This window comes from Brienomyrus brachyistius, chromosome 7 (genome assembly GCF_023856365.1).
Source record: "Brienomyrus brachyistius isolate T26 chromosome 7, BBRACH_0.4, whole genome shotgun sequence".
Taxonomy (NCBI): domain Eukaryota; kingdom Metazoa; phylum Chordata; class Actinopteri; order Osteoglossiformes; family Mormyridae; genus Brienomyrus; species Brienomyrus brachyistius.
In genome coordinates this window covers 3,774,581-3,795,967 of record NC_064539.1, presented here as the reverse complement: position 1 = coordinate 3,795,967, position 21,387 = coordinate 3,774,581, and the positions used below count along the sequence as shown (strand labels likewise).

At 40.8% G+C, this 21,387-nt stretch overlaps 1 protein-coding gene and 1 long non-coding RNA gene across 4 annotated transcripts in view; one reads left to right on the top strand and one right to left on the bottom strand.

The window, feature by feature from the left end:
* LOC125745795 (uncharacterized) overlaps positions 1 to 21,387 on the top strand; it is a 201,294-nt gene that overhangs the window by 10,872 nt on the left and 169,035 nt on the right. The window lies entirely within an intron of this gene.
* Positions 1,223 to 2,306, bottom strand: LOC125745825 (uncharacterized). The gene is made up of 4 exons (XR_007398784.1): positions 2,119 to 2,306; positions 1,764 to 1,848; positions 1,364 to 1,465; positions 1,223 to 1,282 (listed from the first exon to the last, which is right to left on the bottom strand). It is a non-coding gene; the product is annotated as an uncharacterized LOC125745825 (long non-coding RNA).

Here is a 21,387-nt window from a genome sequence, read left to right as displayed (position 1 = left end):
CCATGCGCATCATTCCTGATTTTGATGAAAACTTGGTATTTTGATCCTTATAGAGAACACTGAAAATTCCCCAAGTTTTATTGAAAAATTCAGATGCAGTCCAAAGTGAACCAAAAACTGATGTTTGCAAGTCCATAGCTTTGAAGTGCTTCCCGTGAGCTTAATTTTAATGCCAGATTCTGAAAGAGCAGGGAAAAGTATACCAGGAGAGCAATTTTCAGCTCTCTAGCATGCTTAGAAGCGAACATATGGTCTCTTGAAAACCCTTACAAATTACATGCGTGATTCGTGAGTGCAAAAAAGGGGCGTGGCACCCAAATTTGAAAGGGCCATAACTTTGGACTGCATCAGAATTTTTCAATAAAACTTGGGGAATTTCCAGTGTTCTCTATAAGGATCAAATTTTAAATACCAAGTTTTCATCAAAACCAGGAATGATGCCCATGGAGCCCCTGGTTGATTTGGCATGGACTGACCCGAAAGTACATTCATATGCTTAGTCTTGATCAACCTCTACAGAAGTTCTGTAATTTCTGTTTCATCATATTTTAACATTTACAGCATTTAGCTGACACATTTATTCAGACTGAACTGCACTGCCCAATTATAACGACAATTTAATGACATAATTTGGTAACTATATCGGATAAACCAATTCTACTGTCAGAACTCATCTTATAGGTATTTTAATACTATTATTTAAATATCTGATTTAACATCTGATGTATCACCTTTTAATCAAAAGGCTGTACTCCACAGTACAGGTCTGTCAAGTAAGCATGTGAATTCACTGAATAAACTGAAGACATGCTGAACACAAAATAGATCAGAACGTGATCTAAAATGTACTTAACCTGGAACACTGAACAGGTTCCTGCACACTAACATAAACAGAAAATTGACCTCAAGAGTGACATATTGGTGGCCACCAAATCATGTCCTTTTCTTAGCACATCATGAGTCGAGAAAGAACATTTCTTTTATACCTGGCTTCATCACCTAAGAGACAGTTACTCAAGGTGTTAAGCAATGCCATTGCAATAACAGTCAGTCAATGATTCACAGTAGTTGCCCATGGCTTAAAATGCGTAAATTAAAGCTGTACCAAGATGTAACTGACACAATTACAATAAAATCTTAAAATCCTAACATCCTCAGACTTTTGGGCTTTTATTCGGTTACGTGTATTGTATGGTATTGATGTGCTCCTACATACACAAAGCTAAAAATGCCCAGGAGTCCATAGTGGGAACACAATAATGTCCTTCCTCTCTGCATCATTCTGAAATGGAGATCAATATTTTACATGAAGTACTCTTACACTAGTTCTAAATAATAATCACCCAGGAAAATTTGTACTTACAGGAAGGGATTGAAGTGGCTCACAGTTGTAGGGAGGAAGCCAAGTCCGGGTGACAATGTACCTTGTCCCGGCATGGTAGTGTGCACCGCCGTATAATTTTGTCTGTAAGCAAAAATATACTAGTATAAATCAACTGAATGAAATTATATTTAAGCAATTTATTCCATACTGATAGCATGCATATGAAAAAGGTCTAAGTAAAATATTAAAAGCCTCTAAAATAAACTGAAAACCTGAGACAAACCACAGAGATCAACAAACGATGTTTATTAAAAACAATGCTTATTACTATCTACTTGTCATGTTGGTGAAATTATTAAAAGAATTTGTTATAAAGATTATCGAAAATATGTAGTAAAAATCAACAAACTCACTGCGCATGAAATCGGATGCAACATACCTTGAAAAAGCAAAGCCGCTTTTAAACGGGGATCCATGTTTACAATTTGGTTTATAAAACAATGTTCCTTTTAATGTAATGGCAACTGTAATATCAGAAAACACAATACAAAGTGTAAGGATTACTGCGCCTACGGCTTCTAACTAAATACACGTAACTGTCAGATGGTTAATAAGACTTTGCAGCAAAACGAGCAAAAATACATTTTTTTTTAAAGTAAACATTAAACGTTTTCATGGAAAGCCAGCTCTATATGACAAGTGCTAAAACAGCTCGTCAAGCAACATAACGTTAGACTCAAATATTGTGTGCACACGATATTATTTTTATATGTTTGTCGCGTCGCTTAACTTACTTCAGGTTCGAAGACTTAGTCCAGACTCTCTCTTGGTACAAACACAGTGTAGATGGCGTGTTTCCTGTGGAGCTCCATTTTACGGCGTAAAGATTAGCCCCACTTTACGTTCTTAAAGATCACGTGTTTCCTGTGGAGCTGACATATTTCCTGTGGAGTTCCACTCTACAGTCTTCTGCAGCTGGACCCTCTTGAAAACATCCGAGAATTTCCCCACTCAAAGTAAGTGTAAACAAAATGGCTGGAAAACGGCATCTGCGCCGAGGGTTCCCGAGTGGTTCCGAATCGACAATCGTCGATGTGGAATGCACGGGAAATTCAAATTTCGTCATTCTTGGGCGTTTTCCATGCGATTTTTACGAAATAAAAATTTAAAAAAAATTCGGGTCGGAGGCATTTCGGCGGGTCGGGAGGGGACGAGAACCAATTTTTTTTTTTAAGTGGCCTAAAGGAAGGGGGAGAACTCAGTACTAACCGGAGCGTGCATCGCCTGGCACTTATCGGGACTCAGTGTTGGTCTCCTGCCTGGACTGAAAGGGGCTCCCCAGTCTGTGTGTGAAGGTGGGTGATGATGGCACGTCCGATTGTGAATAGCTTTGCAGCTGCTGATGCATTTTAATCATTAGAGGGACTTGTGAAGAAGGAGGTGCCGCCTATTAATGTTGCTTGCTTATGGCGTTATGAGCCCTGAGTGTGCATCGGTCAGAATGCATCAGTCCGTCGTTCCACCAGCCTTTATTAACAAGAGCAACTTGCTTTCGTGGGGATATACGTGTGGTTCTGCAACAACCAAATTGAACTCCCGGTAAACATCACACACCGCCAAATAACAGCAATTATCTCGTTCCGGAATGATAAATTAACAGCCTTTTATATTTAAACAATATTTAAATGAGTTAGCACAATAGCTCTGCAGCCGACTTAGCATGGGCTGACTGCACTAAGAACGCAATGTTATGCCATCCTTCATAAATAAGGTATTTAAACATACTTGAAATGCAGAACTTAAATCATAAACATAAATATAACTGCAAGCAGTGATAAGCGGTTCCAAAGCTAATGGAAAGAATAAGTGGGTAGAAATGGAGTACATGGAATAAAATGAAAAGTTCAATAATAATAGGACATAAAATAGAGACCGTAACTGCTGGGCAATGCATTTAAATAGTCAGAAAGTAGGAAATACTACTACGATAGCATGAGAAGCTAATGGACAGAATAAGTGGGTAGACATGGAGTACACAGCATAAAATGAAAAGTTCAATGGCATAAAATGAAAAGTTCAATAATAATAGGACATGAAATAGAGACTGTAATTGCTGGCCAATGCAATTAAATAGTCAGAAAGTAGGAAACAGTACTACAATAGCATGAGATCTGACATGTTGATGTTACAGTAGAAATGTTTAGTTAGGATAAGAAAAAGGGTGGATGAGAAACAGGAGGAAAATGTAATTGCATCTGCTTAGGAGAAATATCACCAATGTAGATCTGTCTGGTGAAGTGCCTGAGCTTGACTGAATATATGGTTTGGGATGATGGCATATGAACAGTGGCTGTAGCGCCCCTGTTTGACTGATCGGCACCAAAGTTGGTGGGTCTCTGTGGGAGGCCGTGCTACATTAGTGGGTAAAATTTGGTGAGAATCGGATGAAGAGTGCCTGAGATTTAGCTGTTTGATTGAAATAGGAATTGAAATGGTTTGGCCAGCAGGTGGAGCCTGCGCTCCATGGATAAATTCTATTCAATATGTTTAGGCCTTCTCAGCCAAGTTTGCTCTTAGACACATATGAACAGTCGCCATAGCGCCCCCGTTTGACCGATCGACATCAAAGTTGGAGGGTCTGTCTGTGGGCCAGTGCTACATTAGTGGGTGAAATTTTGTGAGGATTGGATGAAGCAAGCCTGAGATTTAGCTGTTTGACCTAAGGTGGATCTTAGGAGTATACAGATAGTGGCCATAGCACCCCCGTTTGACCGATCGGCATCAAAGTTTGAGGGTATGTCTGTAGACCAGTGCTACATAAGTGGATCAAATTTCGTGAGGATTGGATGAAGCTTGCCTGAGATTTAGCTGTTTGATTGAAATCGGCTTATAAACGATGCAGGTTGGGTGTGGCTGGTGGCCATATTATACAGAAAGGTCAGGTATTTTTTAATAATCATCCCTGACGGCAGTGTCTTGATTGACTTGACACCAGAATCACTTACATGGGGTGTAGATTGTTAAAGTTATAGGAATATTTCATTTAATCCGTTTTTAAATATCACAAGGGAATGCAGATGACTGTTATTATGCAATACATATATCTTGATTTGGCATGACTCACAGAACTTGCAGTACAAAGGATTTTTACCAGTAATATGAGACTTGAACAGAAATGAGATAAATGTCACTTTCACTGGTTTTGCAGGTTTAGAGACACATATTGCATTGCTGTAGCGCCCCCGTTTGACCAATCGGCACCAAATTTGGAGGGCCCTTACCCACTACCGTCCTTGATGACATATTCAAGTTTGGTCGTGATTGGCTGAGGCAGGCCTGAGATACAGCTGTCTGATTGAAGTGGGCGTGGCACCTGTATGGTCTGGATGTGGCTGGTCGCCGTACCTTATAGAAAGTTTAGGATTTTTTGAATAATTGTATACCAGGACTGTCTCCTGATTTGAATGATATCAGATTTACATAGGTTGGTTGAAAATCCAAGGAGGTTAACGAAATGTCATGTTTTTAGACTCCTATAAAATACGCAAAAGCGGAAAGAGATAGGATGAAGTTCTACATGGATTTGAATTTGGCATGGGCCAATGCATTAGATAAGTAACAAATCTCAATTTTATCATTAACAGTTCAATAGAAATAAGCAGAAATGCAAATCCTGTCGCTGTAGCGCCCCCATGTGGACAATTGGTGTGGCCTTCGCAGGGATTGCTAGTGGTTAGGAGACAAATGTACAAGCCTATTTTTGTTCAGATCAGCTGTTGTTAAGCCTGTCAAAGGCCTGTCAGAATGCTGCTTGATTTTGATTGGCTGATGGTGGCTAGGGTTTTATGATTAATGACTGCCCTGATAGATACCTGACCTCAGGCTTCAGAGTAGTACATGTATGCCAAATTTCATTTGGATCGGTAAAGGCAGTCAGGAGATATTGGCAGTTTTTAGTTGTAGCGCCCCCTATTGACGAAATGCGGCCCGCCTTCAACAGTGTCCCCAGAATGGGGTACGGGGATAGGATTTAAAATTTGGTGAAGGTAGGCTAGGGTATGGCCAAGTTATAACAGTCAGACCAATACTAGCTAAATTTAGGTAGTCTTTGGGCGTGGCTAGTGGCTGTATCATACACAAATGTCAGGGTTATTTGAATGATTATGGATCAGCTCACAGACCTGATCAGTTTGATACCTCATTTGTCTGATTCCGTCAGACGGTGTAGGAATTACAAGCAAAAGTAGGTTTTGCAAATTATGCAAATTAGCAAAAAATCTAAGTAGGCGGAGCTTAATAGTCCAAATGGCAAGTTGGTAGGGCAAGGATGTCTCTATCAGTAGAAATATGAATTTCAATTATAGGACTAACAGGACAGGAGATATCAATCAAAACGCGTTAGGGGGCGCCACGGCGCCCCCATCTGGCCGACATGGTTGGGTCGGATGATCTGAGTAGCGGGGAGGAATTGACATCATCCTACCAAGTTTCATAATTCTAGCACTTACGGTTTAGGCTGTACATTCAGTTTTAGGGCAGAAAAATAATAATAAATATAACTGCAAGCAGTGATAAGCGGTTCCAAAGCTAATGGAAAGAATAAGTGGGTAGAAATGGAGTACATGGAATAAAATGAAAAGTTCAATAATAATAGGACATAAAATAGAGACCGTAACTGCTGGGCAATGCATTTAAATAGTCAGAAAGTAGGAAATACTACTACGATAGCATGAGAAGCTAATGGACAGAATAAGTGGGTAGACATGGAGTACACAGCATAAAATGAAAAGTTCAATGGCATAAAATGAAAAGTTCAATAATAATAGGACATGAAATAGAGACTGTAATTGCTGGCCAATGCATTTAAATAGTCAGAAAGTAGGAAACAGTACTACAATAGCATGAGATCTGACATGTTGATGTTACAGTAGAAACGTTTAGTTAGGATAAGAAAAAGGGTGGATGAGAAACAGGAGGGAAATGTAATTGCACCTGCTTAGGAGAAATATCACCAATGTAGATCTGTCTGGTGAAGTGCCTGAGCTTGACTGAATATATGGTTTGGGATGATGGCATATGAACAGTGGCTGTAGCGCCCCTGTTTGACTGATCGGCACCAAAGTTGGTGGGTCTCTCTGGGAGGCCGTGCTACATTAGTGGGTAAAATTTGGTGAGAATCGGATGAAGAATGCCTGAGATTTAGCTGTTTGATTGAAATAGGAATTGAAATGGTTTGGCCAGCAGGTGGAGCCTGCGCTCCATGGATAAATTCTATTCAATATTTTTAGGCCTTCTCAGCCAAGTTTGCTCTTAGACACATATGAACAGTCGCCATAGCGCCCCCGTTTGACCGATCGACATCAAAGTTGGAGGGTCTGTCTGTGGGCCAGTGCTACATTAGTGGGTGAAATTTTGTGAGGATTGGATGAAGCAAGCCTGAGATTTAGCTGTTTGACCTAAGGTGGATCTTAGGAGTATACAGATAGTGGCCATAGCACCCCCGTTTGACCGATCGGCATCAAAGTTTGAGGGTATGTCTGTAGACCAGTGCTACATAAGTGGATCAAATTTCGTGAGGATTGGATGAAGCATGCCTGAGATTTAGCTGTTTGATTGAAATCGGCTTATAAATGATGCAGGTTGGGTGTGGCTGGTGGCCATATTATACAGAAAGGTCAGGTATTTTTTAATAATCATCCCTGACGGCAGTGTCTTGATTGACTTGACACCAGAATCACTTACATGGGGTGTAGATTGTTAAAGTTATAGGAATATTTCATTTAATCCGTTTTTAAATATCACAAGGGAATGCAGATGACTGTTATTATGCAATACATATATCTTGATTTGGCATGACTCACAGAACTTGCAGTACAAAGGATTTTTACCAGTAATATGAGACTTGAACAGAAATGAGATAAATGTCACTTTCACTGGTTTTGCAGGTTTAGAGACACATATTGCATTGCTGTAGCGCCCCCGTTTGACCGATCGGCAAGAAATTTGGAGGGCCCTTACCCACTACCGTCCTTGATGACATATTCAAGTTTGGTAGTGATTGGCTGAGGAAGGCCTGAGATACAGCTGTCTGATTGAAGTGGGCGTGGCACCTGTATGGTCTGGATGTGGCTGGTCGCCGTACCTTATAGAAAGTTTAGGATTTTTTTAATAATTGTATACCAGGACTGTCTCCTGATTTGAATAATACTAGATATACATAGGTTGGATGAAAATCCAAGGAGGTTAACGAAATGTCATGTTTTTAGACTCCTATAAAATACGCAAAAGCGGAAAGAGATAGGATGAAGTTCTACATGGATTTGAATTTGGCATGGGCCAGTGCATTAGATAAGTAACAAATCTCAATTTTATCATTAACAGTTCAATAGAAATAAGCAGAAATGCAAATCCTGTCGCTGTAGCGCCCCCATGTGGACAATTGGGGTGGCCTTCGCAGGGGTTGCTAGGGGTTATGAGACAAATGTACAAGCCTATTTTTGTTCAGATCAGCTGTTGTTAAGCCTGTCAAAGGCCTGTCAGAATGCTGCTTGATTTTGATTGGCTGATGGTGGCTAGGGTTTTATGACTAATGACTGCCCTGATAGATTCCTGACCTCAGGCTTCAGAGTAGTACATGTATGCCAAATTTCATTTGGATCGGTCAAGGAAGTCAGGAGATATTGGCAGTTTTTAGTTGTAGCGCCCCCTATTGACGAAATGCGGCCCGCCTTCAACAGTGTCCCCAGAATTTGGTACAGAGATAGGATTTCAAATTTGGTGAAGGTAGGCTAAGGTATGGCCAAGTTATAACAGTCAGACCAATACTGGCTAAATTTACGTAGACTTTGGGCGTGGCTAGTGGCCGTATGATAGACCAATATCAGGATTATTTGAATTATTATTCATCAGCTCAGAGACCTGATCAGTTTGATACCTCATTTGTCTGATTCCGTCAGACGGTGTAGGAATTACAAGCAAAAGTAGGTTTTGCAAATTATGCAAATTAGCAAAAAATCTAAGTAGGCGGAGCTTAATAGTCCAAATGGCAAGTTGGTAGGGCAAGGATGTCTCTATCAGTAGAAATATGAATTTCAATTATAGGACTAACAGGACAGGAGATATCAATCAAAACGCGTTAGGGGGCGCCACGGCGCCCCCATCTGGCCGACATGGTTGGGTCGGATGATCTGAGTAGCGGGGAGGAATTGACATCATCCTACCAAGTTTCATAATTCTAGCACTTACGGTTTAGGCTGTACATTCAGTTTTAGGGCAGAAAAATAATAATAATAATCCTAAGAAAAACAATAAGGTTCCATTGCACTTCGTGCTTTGGAACCTTAATAAATATAACTGCAAGCAGTGATAAATGGTTCCAAAGCTAATGGAAAGAATAGGTGGGTAGACATGGAGTACACAGCATAAAATGAAAAGTTCAATAATAATGGGACATGAAATAGAGACTGTAATTGCTGGCCAATGCATTTAAATAGTCAGAAAGTAGGAAATACTACTACAATAGCATGAGAAGCTAATGGACAGAATAGGCTGATCATTTAGACAGAAGAAAGGCTGAAAGTATTCAATGGCATTTTATAAATGGAGCAAGGGCTCCACCTGCTAGATAATTTATTACAAAATTGCAATTGCTGCAGTTTACACAGCCTAAAGTATAATTGAAGGCTGATAAATTTGTAAAAGTCAGATGGCAGGACAGTAAAAGGAAATTGAAAATATGGACTCAGATGAAGGAGTGGGTGATTAATCTTTGAATGTTTCATGGAAAATAAGGATATTTCAGCTGAATTAACTAAGGTGGGTCTTAGACATATATGAACAGTGGCTGTAGCGCCCCCGTTTGACTGATCGGCACCAAAGTTGGTTGGTCTCTCTGGGAGGCCGTGCTACATTAGTGGGTAAAATTTGGTGAGAATCGGATGAAGCATGCCTGAGATTTAGCTGTTTGATTGAAATAGGAATTGAAATGGTTTGGCCAGCAGGTGGAGCCTGCGCTCCATGGATAAATTCTATTCAATATTTTTAGGCCTTCTCAGCCAAGTTTGCTCTTAGACACATATGAACAGTCGCCATAGCGCCCCCGTTTGACCGATCGACATCAAAGTTGGAGGGTCTGTCTGTGGGCCAGTGCTACATTAGTGGGTGAAATTTTGTGAGGATTGGATGAAGCAAGCCTGAGATTTAGCTGTTTGACCTAAGGTGGATCTTAGGAGTATACAGATAGTGGCCATAGCACCCCCGTTTGACCGATCGGCATCAAAGTTTGAGGGTATGTCTGTAGACCAGTGCTACATAAGTGGATCAAATTTCGTGAGGATTGGATGAAGCACGCCTGAGATTTAGCTGTTTGATTGAAATGGGCTTATAAATGATGCAGTTTGGGTGTGGCTGGTGGCCATATTATACAGAAAGGTCAGGTATTTTTTAATAATCATCCCTGACGGCAGTGTCTTGATTGACTTGACACCAGAATCACTTACATGGGGTGTAGATTGTTAAAGTTATAGGAATATTTCATTTAATCCGTTTTAAATATCACAAGGGAATGCAGATGACTGTTATTGTGCAATACATATATCTTGATTTGGCATGACTCACAGAACTTGCAGTACAAAGGATTTTTACCAGTAATATGAGACTTGAACAGAAATGAGATAAATGTCACTTTCACTGGTTTTGCAGGTTTAGAGACACATATTGCATTGCTGTAGCGCCCCCGTTTGACCAATTGGCACCAAATTTGGAGGGCCCTTACCCACTACCGTCCTTGATGACATATTCAAGTTTGGTAGTGATTGGCTGTGGCAGGCCTGAGATACAGCTGTCTGATTGAAGTGGGCGTGGCACCTGTATGGTCTGGATGTGGCTGGTCGCCGTACCTTATAGAAAGTTTAGGATTTTTTTAATAATTGTATACCAGGACTGTCTCCTGATTTGAATAATACTAGATATACATAGGTTGGTTGAAAATCCAAGGAGTTTAACGAAATGTCATGTTTTTAGACTCCTATAAAATACGCAAAAGCGGAAAGAGATAGGATGAAGTTCTACATGGATTTGAATTTGGCATGGGCCAGTGCATTAGATAAGTAACAAATCTCAATTTTATCATTAACAGTTCAATAGAAATAAGCAGAAATGCAAATCCTGTCGCTGTAGCGCCCCCATGTGGACAATTGGTGTGGCCTTCGCAGGGATTGCTAGTGGTTAGGAGACAAATGTACAAGCCTATTTTTGTTCAGATCAGCTGTTGTTAAGCCTGTCAAAGGCCTGTCAGAATGCTGCTTGATTTTGATTGGCTGATGGTGGCTAGGGTTTTATGATTAATGACTGCCCTGATAGATACCTGACCTCAGGCTTCAGAGTAGTACATGTATGCCAAATTTCATTTGGATCGGTCAAGGAAGTCAGGAGATATTGGCAGTTTTTAGTTGTAGCGCCCCCTATTGACGAAATGCGGCCCGCCTTCAACAGTGTCCCCAGAATGGGGTACGGGGATAGGATTTAAAATTTGGTGAAGGTAGGCTAAGGTATGGCCAAGTTATAACAGTCAGACCAATACTGGCTAAATTTACGTAGACTTTGGGCGTGGCTAGTGGCCGTATGATAGACCAATATCAGGGTTATTTGAATTATTATTCATCAGCTCAGAGACCTGATCGGTTTTATACCTCATTTGTCTGATTCTGTCAGACGGTGTAGGAATTACAAGCAAAAGTAGGTTTTGCAAATTATGCAAATTAGCAAAAAATCTAAGTAGGCGGAGCTTAATAGTCCAAATGGCAAGTTGGTAGGGCAAGGATGTCTCTATCAGTAGAAATATGAATTTCAATTATAGGACTAACAGGACAGGAGATATCAATCAAAACGCGTTAGGGGGCGCCACGGCGCCCCCATCTGGCCGACATGGTTGGGTCGGATGATCTGAGTAGCGGGGAGGAATTGACATCATCCTACCAAGTTTCATAATTCTAGCACTTACGGTTTAGGCTGTACATTCAGTTTTAGGGCAGAAAAATAATAATAAATATAACTGCAAGCAGTGATAAGTGGTTCCAAAGCTAATGGAAAGAATAAGTGGGTAGAAATGGAGTACATGGAATAAAATGAAAAGTTCAATAATAATAGGACATAAAATAGAGACCGTAACTGCTGGGCAATGCATTTAAATAGTCAGAAAGTAGGAAATACTACTACGATAGCATGAGAAGCTAATGGACAGAATAAGTGGGTAGACATGGAGTACATAGCATAAAATGAAAAGTTCAATGGCATAAAATGAAAAGTTCAATAATAATAGGACATGAAATAGAGACTGTAATTGCTGGCCAATGCATTTAAATAGTCAGAAAGTAGGAAACAGTACTACAATAGCATGAGATCTGACATGTTGATGTTACAGTAGAAACGTTTAGTTAGGATAAGAAAAAGGGTGGATGAGAATCAGGAGGAAAATGTAATTGCACCTGCTTAGGAGAAATATCACCAATGTAGATCTGTCTGGTGAAGTGCCTGAGCTTGACTGAATATATGGTTTGGGATGATGGCATATGAACAGTGGCTGTAGCGCCCCTGTTTGACTGATCGGCACCAAAGTTGGTGGGTCTCTCTGGGAGGCCGTGCTACATTAGTGGGTAAAATTTGGTGAGAATCGGATGAAGAATGCCTGAGATTTAGCTGTTTGATTGAAATAGGAATTGAAATGGTTTGGCCAGCAGGTGGAGCCTGCGCTCCATGGATAAATTCTATTCAATACTTTTAGGCCTTCTCAGCCAAGTTTGCTCTTAGACACATATGAACAGTCGCCATAGCGCCCCCGTTTGACCGATCGACATCAAAGTTGGAGGGTCTGTCTGTGGGCCAGTGCTACATTAGTGGGTGAAATTTTGTGAGGATTGGATGAAGCAAGCCTGAGATTTAGCTGTTTGACCTAAGGTGGATCTTAGGAGTATACAGATAGTGGCCATAGCACCCCCGTTTGACCGATCGGCATCAAAGTTTGAGTGTATGTCTGTAGACCAGTGCTACATAAGTGGATCAAATTTCGTGAGGATTGGATGAACCATGCCTGAGATTTAGCTGTTTGATTGAAATCGGCTTATAAATGATGCAGGTTGGGTGTGGCTGGTGGCCATATTATACAGAAAGGTCAGGTATTTTTTAATAATCATCCCTGACGGCAGTGTCTTGATTGACTTGACACCAGAATCACTTACATGGGGTGTAGATTGTTAAAGTTATAGGAATATTTCATTTAATCCGTTTTTAAATATCACAAGGGAATGCAGATGACTGTTATTGTGCAATACATATATCTTGATTTGGCATGACTCACAGAACTTGCAGTACAAAGGATTTTTACCAGTAATATGAGACTTGAACAGAAATGAGATAAATGTCACTTTCACTGGTTTTGCAGGTTTAGAGACACATATTGCATTGCTGTAGCGCCCCCATTTGACCAATCGGCACCAAATTTGGAGGGCCCTTACCCACTACCGTCCTTGATGACATATTCAAGTTTGGTAGTGATTGGCTGAGGCAGGCCTGAGATACAGCTGTCTGATTGAAGTGGGCGTGGCACCTGTATGGTCTGGATGTGGCTGGTCGCCGTACCTTATAGAAAGTTTAGGATTTTTTGAATAATTGTATACCAGGACTGTCTCCTGATTTGAATAATACTAGATATACATAGGTTGGTTGAAAATCCAAGGAGGTTAACGAAATGTCATGTTTTTAGACTCCTATAAAATACGCAAAAGCGGAACGAGATAGGATGAAGTTCTACATGGATTTGAATTTGGCATGGGCCAGTGCATTAGATAAGTAACAAATCTCAATTTTATCATTAACAGTTCAATAGAAATAAGCAGAAATGCAAATCCTGTCGCTGTAGCGCCCCCATGTGGACAATTGGGGTGGCCTTCGCAGGGGTTGCTAGGGGTTAGGAGACAAATGTACAAGCCTATTTTTGTTCAGATCAGCTGTTGTTAAGCCTGTCAAAGGCCTGTCAGAATGCTGCTTGATTTTGATTGGCTGATGGTGGCTAGGGTTTTATGACTAATGACTGCCCTGATAGATTCCTGACCTCAGGCTTCAGAGTAGTACATGTATGCCAAATTTCATTTGGATCGGTCAAGGAAGTCAGGAGATATTGGCAGTTTTTAGTTGTAGCGCCCCCTATTGACGAAATGCGGCCCGCCTTCAACAGTGTCCCCAGAATTTGGTACAGAGATAGGATTTCAAATTTGGTGAAGGTAGGCTAAGGTATGGCCAAGTTATAACAGTCAGACAAATACTGGCTAAATTTACGTAGACTTTGGGCGTGGCTAGTGGCCGTATGATAGACCAATATCAGGATTATTTGAATTAGTATTCATCAGCTCAGAGACCTGATCAGTTTGATACCTCATTTGTCTGATTCCGTCAGACGGTGTAGGAATTACAAGCAAAAGTAGGTTTTGCAAATTATGCAAATTAGCAAAAAATCTAAGTAGGCGGAGCTTAATAGTCCAAATGGCAAGTTGGTAGGGCAAGGATGTCTCTATCAGTAGAAATATGAATTTCAATTATAGGACTAACAGGACAGGAGATATCAATCAAAACGCGTTAGGGGGCGCCACGGCGCCCCCATCTGGCCGACATGGTTGGGTCGGATTATCTGAGTAGCGGGGAGGAATTGACATCATCCTACCAAGTTTCATAATTCTAGCACTTACGGTTTAGGCTGTACATTCAGTTTTAGGGCAGAAAAATAATAATAATAAATATAACTGCAAGCAGTGATAAGTGGTTCCAAAGCTAATGGAAAGAATAAGTGGGTAGAAATGGAGTACATGGAATAAAATGAAAAGTTCAATAATAATAGGACATAAAATAGAGACCGTAACTGCTGGGCAATGCATTTAAATAGTCAGAAAGTAGGAAATACTACTACGATAGCATGAGAAGCTAATGGACAGAATAAGTGGGTAGACATGGAGTACATAGCATAAAATGAAAAGTTCAATGGCATAAAATGAAAAGTTCAATAATAATAGGACATGAAATAGAGACTGTAATTGCTGGCCAATGCATTTAAATAGTCAGAAAGTAGGAAACAGTACTACAATAGCATGAGATCTGACATGTTGATGTTACAGTAGAAACGTTTAGTTAGGATAAGAAAAAGGGTGGATGAGAATCAGGAGGAAAATGTAATTGCACCTGCTTAGGAGAAATATCACCAATGTAGATCTGTCTGGTGAAGTGCCTGAGCTTGACTGAATATATGGTTTGGGATGATGGCATATGAACAGTGGCTGTAGCGCCCCTGTTTGACTGATCGGCACCAAAGTTGGTGGGTCTCTCTGGGAGGCCGTGCTACATTAGTGGGTAAAATTTGGTGAGAATCGGATGAAGAATGCCTGAGATTTAGCTGTTTGATTGAAATAGGAATTGAAATGGTTTGGCCAGCAGGTGGAGCCTGCGCTCCATGGATAAATTCTATTCAATACTTTTAGGCCTTCTCAGCCAAGTTTGCTCTTAGACACATATGAACAGTCGCCATAGCGCCCCCGTTTGACCGATCGACATCAAAGTTGGAGGGTCTGTCTGTGGGCCAGTGCTACATTAGTGGGTGAAATTTTGTGAGGATTGGATGAAGCAAGCCTGAGATTTAGCTGTTTGACCTAAGGTGGATCTTAGGAGTATACAGATAGTGGCCATAGCACCCCCGTTTGACCGATCGGCATCAAAGTTTGAGGGTATGTCTGTAGACCAGTGCTACATAATTGGATCAAATTTCGTGAGGATTGGATGAAGCACGCCTGAGATTTAGCTGTTTGATTGAAATCGGCTTATAAATGATGCAGGATGGGTGTGGCTGGTGGCCATATTATACAGATAGGTCAGGTATTTTTTAATAATCATCCCTGATGGCAGTGTCTTGATTGACTTGACACCAGAATCACTTACATGGGGTGTAGATTGTTAAAGTTATAGGAATATTTCATTTAATCCGTTTTTAAATATCACAAGGGAATGCAGATGACTGTTATTGTGCAATACATATATCTTGATTTGGCATGACTCACAGAACTTGCAGTACAAAGGATTTTTACCAGTAATATGAGACTTGAACAGAAATGAGATAAATGTCACTTTCACTGGTTTTGCAGGTTTAGAGACACATATTGCATTGCTGTAGCGCCCCCGTTTGACCGATCGGCACCAAATTTGGAGGGCCCTTACCCACTACCGTCCTTGATGACATATTCAAGTTTGGTAGTGATTGGCTGAGGCAGGCCTGAGATACAGCTGTCTGATTGAAGTGGGCGTGGCACCTGTATGGTCTGGATGTGGCTGGTCGCCGTACCTTATAGAAAGTTTAGGATTTTTTGAATAATTGTATACCAGGACTGTCTCCTGATTTGAATAATACTAGATATACATAGGTTGGTTGAAAATCCAAGGAGGTTAACGAAATGTCATGTTTTTAGACTCCTATAAAATACGCAAAAGCGGAAAGAGATAGGATGAAGTTCTACATGGATTTGAATTTGGCATGGGCCAGTGCATTAGATAAGTAACAAATCTCAATTTTATCATTAACAGTTCAATAGAAATAAGCAGAAATGCAAATCCTGTCGCTGTAGCGCCCCCATGTGGACAATTGGGGTGGCCTTCGCAGGGGTTGCTAGGGGTTAGGAGACAAATGTACAAGCCTATTTTTGTTCAGATCAGCTGTTGTTAAGCCTGTCAAAGGCCTGTCAGAATGCTGCTTGATTTTGATTGGCTGATGGTGGCTAGGGTTTTATAACTAATGACTGCCCTGATAGATTCCTGACCTCAGGCTTCAGAGTAGTACATGTATGCCAAATTTCATTTGGATCGGTCAAGGAAGTCAGGAGATATTGGCAGTTTTTAGTTGTAGCGCCCCCTATTGACGAAATGCGGCCCGCCTTCAACAATGTCCCCAGAATTTGGTACAGAGATAGGATTTCAAATTTGGTGAAGGTAGGCTAAGGTATGGCCAAGTTATAACAGTCAGACAAATACTGGCTAAATTTACGTAGACTTTGGGCGTGGCTAGTGGCCGTATGATAGACCAATATCAGGATTATTTGAATTAGTATTCATCAGCTCAGAGACCTGATCAGTTTGATACCTCATTTGTCTGATTCCGTCAGACGGTGTAGGAATTACAAGCAAAAGTAGGTTTTGCAAATTATGCAAATTAGCAAAAAATCTAAGTAGGCGGAGCTTAATAGTCCAAATGGCAAGTTGGTAGGGCAAGGATGTCTCTATCAGTAGAAATATGAATTTCAATTATAGGACTAACAGGACAGGAGATATCAATCAAAACGCGTTAGGGGGCGCCACGGCGCCCCCATCTGGCCGACATGGTTGGGTCGGATTATCTGAGTAGCGGGGAGGAATTGACATCATCCTACCAAGTTTCATAATTCTAGCACTTACGGTTTAGGCTGTACATTCAGTTTTAGGGCAGAAAAATAATAATAAATATAACTGCAAGCAGTGATAAGCGGTTCCAAAGCTAATGGAAAGAATAAGTGGGTAGAAATGGAGTACATGGAATAAAATGAAAAGTTCAATAATAATAGGACATAAAATAGAGACCGTAACTGCTGGGCAATGCATTTAAATAGTCAGAAAGTAGGAAATACTACTACGATAGCATGAGAAGCTAATGGACAGAATAAGTGGGTAGACATGGAGTACACAGCATAAAATGAAAAGTTCAATGGCATAAAATGAAAAGTTCAATAATAATAGGACATGAAATAGAGACTGTAATTGCTGGCCAATGCATTTAAATAGTCAGAAAGTAGGAAACAGTACTACAATAGCATGAGATCTGACATGTTGATGTTACAGTAGAAACGTTTAGTTAGGATAAGAAAAAGGGTGGATGAGAAACAGGAGGAAAATGTAATTGCACCTGCTTAGGAGAAATATCACCAATGTAGATCTGTCTGGTGAAGTGCCTGAGCTTGACTGAATATATGGTTTGGGATGATGGCATATGAACAGTGGCTGTAGCGCCCCTGTTTGACTGATCGGCACCAAAGTTGGTGGGTCTCTCTGGGAGGCCGTGCTACATTAGTGGGTAAAATTTGGTGAGAATCGGATGAAGCATGCCTGAGATTTAGCTGTTTGATTGAAATAGGAATTGAAATGGTTTGGCCAGCAGGTGGAGCCTGCGCTCCATGGATAAATTCTATTCAATATTTTTAGGCCTTCTCAGCCAAGTTTGCTCTTAGACACATATGAACAGTCGCCATAGCGCCCCCGTTTGACCGATCGACATCAAAGTTGGAGGGTCTGTCTGTGGGCCAGTGCTACATTAGTGGGTGAAATTTTGTGAGGATTGGATGAAGCAAGCCTGAGATTTAGCTGTTTGACCTAAGGTGGATCTTAGGAGTATACAGATAGTGGCCATAGCACCCCCGTTTGACCGATCGGCATCAAAGTTTGAGGGTATGTCTGTAGACCAGTGCTACATAAGTGGATAAAATTTCGTGAGGATTGGATGAAGCATGCCTGAGATTTAGCTGTTTGATTGAAATCGGCTTATAAATGATGCAGGTTGGGTGTGGCTGGTGGCCATATTATACAGAAAGGTCAGGTATTTTTTAATAATCATCCCTGACGGCAGTGTCTTGATTGACTTGACACCAGAATCACTTACATGGGGTGTAGATTGTTAAAGTTATAGGAATATTTCATTTAATCCGTTTTTAAATATCACAAGGGAATGCAGATGACTGTTATTATGCAATACATATATCTTGATTTGGCATGACTAACAGAACTTGCAGTACAAAGGATTTTTACCAGTAATATGAGACTTGAACAGAAATGAGATAAATGTCACTTTCACTGGTTTTGCAGGTTTAGAGACACATATTGCATTGCTGTAGCGCCCCCGTTTGACCAATCGGCACCAAATTTGGAGGGCCCTTACCCACGACCGTCCTTGATGACATATTTAAGTTTGGTCGTGATTGGCTGAGGCAGGCCTGAGATACAGCTGTCTGATTGAAGTGGGCGTGGCACCTGTATGGTCTGGATGTGGCTGGTCGCCGTACCTTATAGAAAGTTTAGGATTTTTTGAATAATTGTATACCAGGACTGTCTCCTGATTTGAATGATATCAGATTTACATAGGTTGGTTGAAAATCCAAGGAGGTTAACGAAATGTCATGTTTTTAGACTCCTATAAAATACGCAAAAGCGGAAAGAGATAGGATGAAGTTCTACATGGCATTGAATTTGGCATGGGCCAGTGCATTAGATAAGTAACAAATCTCAATTTTATCATTAACAGTTCAATATAAATAAGCAGAAATGCAAATCCTGTCGCTGTAGCGCCCCCATGTGGACAATTGGTATGGCCTTCGCAGGGATTGCTAGTGGTTAGAAGACAAATGTACAAGCCTATTTTTGTTCAGATCAGCTGTTGTTAAGCCTGTCAAAGGCCTGTCAGAATGCTGCTTGATTTTGATTGGCTGATGGTGGCTAGGGTTTTATGATTAATGACTGCCCTGATAGATACCTGACCTCAGGCTTCAGAGTAGTACATGTATGCCAAATTTCATTTCGATCGGTAAAGGCAGTCAGGAGATATTGGCAGTTTTTAGTTGTAGCGCCCCCTATTGACGAAATGCGGCCCGCCTTCAACAGTGTCCCCAGAATGGGGTACGGGGATAGGATTTAAAATTTGGTGAAGGTAGGCTAGGGTATGGCCAAGTTATAACAGTCAGACCAATACTAGCTAAATTTAGGTAGACTTTGGGCGTGGCTAGTGGCTGTATCATACACAAATGTCAGGGTTATTTGAATGATTATGGATCAGCTCACAGACCTGATCAGTTTGATACCTCATTTGTCTGATTCCGTCAGACGGTGTAGGAATTACAAGCAAAAGTAGGTTTTGCAAATTATGCAAATTAGCAAAAAATCTAAGTAGGCGGAGCTTCATAGTCCAAATGGCAAGTTGGTAGGGCAAGGATGTCTCTATCAGTAGAAATATGAATTTCAATTATAGGACTAACAGGACAGGAGATATCAATCAAAACGCGTTAGAGGGCGCCACGGCGCCCCCATCTGGCCGACATGGTTGGGTCGGATTATCTGAGTAGCGGGGAGGAATTGACATCATCCTACCAAGTTTCATAATTCTAGCACTTACGGTTTAGGCTGTATATTCAGTTTTAGGGCAGAAAAATAATAATAATAATAATAAATATAACTGCAAGCAGTGATAAGCGGTTCCAAAGCTAATGGAAAGAATAAGTGGGTAGAAATGGAGTACATGGAATAAAATGAAAAGTTCAATAATAATAGGACATAAAATAGAGACCGTAACTGCTGGGCAATGCATTTAAATAGTCAGAAAGTAGGAAATACTACTACGATAGCATGAGAAACTAATGGACAGAATAAGTGGGTAGACATGGAGTACACAGCATAAAATGAAAAGTTCAATGGCATAAAATGAAAAGTTCAATAATAATAGGACATGAAATAGAGACTGTAATTGCTGGCCAATGCATTTAAATAGTCAGAAAGTAGGAAGCAGTACTACAATAGCATGAGATCTGACATGTTGATGTTACAGTAGAAATGTTTAGTTAGGATAAGAAAAAGGGTGGATGAGAAACAGGAGGAAAATGTAATTGCATCTACTTAGGAGAAATATCACCAATGTAGATCTGTCTGGTGAAGTGCCTGAGCTTGACTGAATATATGGTTTGGGATGATGGCATATGAACAGTGGCTGTAGCGCCCCCGTTTGACCGATCGACATCAAAGTTGGAGGGTCTGTCTGTGGGCCAGTGCTACATTAGTGGGTGAAATTTTGTGAAGATTGGATGAAGCAAGCCTGAGATTTAGCTGTTTGACCTAAGGTGGATCTTAGGGGTATACAGATAGTGGCCATAGCACCCCCGTTTGACCGATCGGCATCAAAGTTTGAGGGTATGTCTGTAGACCAGTGCTACATAAGTGGATCATATTTCGTGAGGATTGGATGAAGCATGCCTGAGATTTAGCTGTTTGATTGAAATCGGCTTATAAATGATGCAGGTTGGGTGTGGCTGGTGGCCATATTATACATAAAGGTCAGGTATTTTTTAATAATCATCCCTGACGGCAGTGTCTTGATTGACTTGACACCAGAATCACTTACATGCGGTGTAGATTGTTAAAGTTATAGGAATATTTCATTTAATCCGTTTTTAAATATCACAAGGGAATGCAGATGACTGTTATTATGCAATACATATATCTTGATTTGGCATGACTCACAGAACTTGCAGTACAAAGGATTTTTACCAGTAATATGAGACTTGAACAGAAATGAGATAAATGTCACTTTCACTGGTTTTGCAGGTTTAGAGACACATATTGCATTGCTGTAGCGCCCCCGTTTGACCAATCGGCACCAAATTTGGAGGGCCCTTACCCACTGCCGTCCTTGATGGCATATTCAAGTTTGGTAGTGATTGGCTGAGGCAGGCCTGAGATACAGCTGTCTGATTGAAGTGGGCGTGGCACCTGTATGGTCTGGATGTGGCTGGTCGCCGTACCTTATAGAAAGTTTAGGATTTTTTGAATAATTGTATACCAGGACTGTCTCCTGATTTGAATAATACTAGATATACATAGGTTGGTTGAAAATCCAAGGAGGTTAACGAAATGTCATGTTTTTAGACTCCTATAAAATACGCAAAAGCGGAAAGAGATAGGATGAAGTTCTACATGGATTTGAATTTGGCATGGGCCAGTGCATTAGATAAGTAACAAATCTCAATTTTATCATTAACAGTTCAATAGAAATAAGCAGAAATGCAAATCCTGTCGCTGTAGCGCCCCCATGTGGACAATTGGGGTGGCCTTCGCAGGGGTTGCTAGGGGTTATGAGCCAAATGTACAAGCCTATTTTTGTTCAGATCAGCTGTTGTTAAGCCTGTCAAAGGCCTGTCAGAATGCTGCTTGATTTTGATTGGCTGATGGTGGCTAGGGTTTTATGACTAATG